Raw genomic sequence first — 1443 nt, forward strand, 5'->3', positions numbered from 1 at the left:
ACGGTTTTGAAATCCCTAATACCGTTTTTCTTCGTTTTTCGAAACAACGAGGAAGAGTGAAGTTGAGAACTCCTTGTCCTATCACCCACCAAGCCTTGGGTTTCTATTCTTGAAGAAAGGAAGCAAAGAAAACGAAAATGGAAGAAGGATGAAAATGGGGTTTTCACGCGAGCGCAGGGAGGGAGAGGAAGAAGTTTCTTGTTTTCTTTCGCAAAGAGAACCATAACACCCATAACGCATTTCACCCATAACGCATTTCACCCGTAACGCATTAAATTCTTCGTAAAAGATTCACCGCAGTTAATTTAATTTATTCATCGACGAGTAATTCTAATCGGCATCAAAATATCTTTTTGATCATATAAACTCCAAAATATTAATAACTTTGGCTAAAAAGCCTCCGAGTTCAATACCAAAATACACTAAAATACATAAAGTATACTTTAAAATTATGGGTCTTACATTACTACCCCCCTAAAATTAGTTTCGTCCTCGAAACTTAAAGTACGAGTAGCAATCCACACTAGGTTTGTACTCAAATTCAACACGCTAGTCACAACTTGTTTCACCCGACCTTCTCGAAAAAAGTGTTGCCTACCCCTTTTCATAGGGTGTTTAATAACTTCACACACATCCATAGTCGGTAAGGCTCGTCCGTTCCATTCAACATGATTTTGTCTACTATCAACAAGAGATTAAGGATGATCAGTCCCTCAATTTGTCAATAATTAGCCAACAACCATGATAGTGGCTTAGACTATCTTAGCCGAACTGTAATAGCGCTCCTTGCAACTTACAAAAGCAGTCAACAATCTTCTCAAAGTCCATTGAATTTCCCTTATTTTCCTATAACTTTGATCTTGTCGACGAAGTAAAATATCCCATACCTATGTCACGTAGTCTCATTGGCATCTACTTGGTACGAAACATCCATTTGGTACCAAACTGAAACACTTAGAATAACCCCAACACACTGAGCACAGAACAATCACTACATCCGAGAACTTCTAAATTTCTCCCTTGTCCACAAATCGTCGATTTTTCTTAAGTCGTACAACTACGTCAAACTGCAGTGTTCTTATCGGTATGTTATTCCAGTTATAAATTTAATAATTCCATCCCCACATATGCTTGGTGATCAAAACTACCTCAAATATTTTCGAAAACAAGCCAAAGACTACACCACTTGGGACACACAAACTTCCTTTGATGGACGAACACAATAATAATCCCCATGACATGCACTCAAGTAATGTCTTTATATCATTGGCATACCTTTATAATAATAATGTCTGAGTTATAGGTGAGATAATTCCTTTCATCAATCTTTAATTGTCATAAGCTACATCTCTATGCGCTGCTCCACAAATTTCTTGGTACCTTTTCCAATATTTGGTTCACTCGCTGGATTCTTATTCCCTCTCAACCTTCACCGAGATACGA

The sequence above is a fragment of the Cicer arietinum genome, chromosome 5, assembly GCF_000331145.2.
Source record: "Cicer arietinum cultivar CDC Frontier isolate Library 1 chromosome 5, Cicar.CDCFrontier_v2.0, whole genome shotgun sequence".
Lineage (NCBI taxonomy): Eukaryota > Viridiplantae > Streptophyta > Magnoliopsida > Fabales > Fabaceae > Cicer > Cicer arietinum.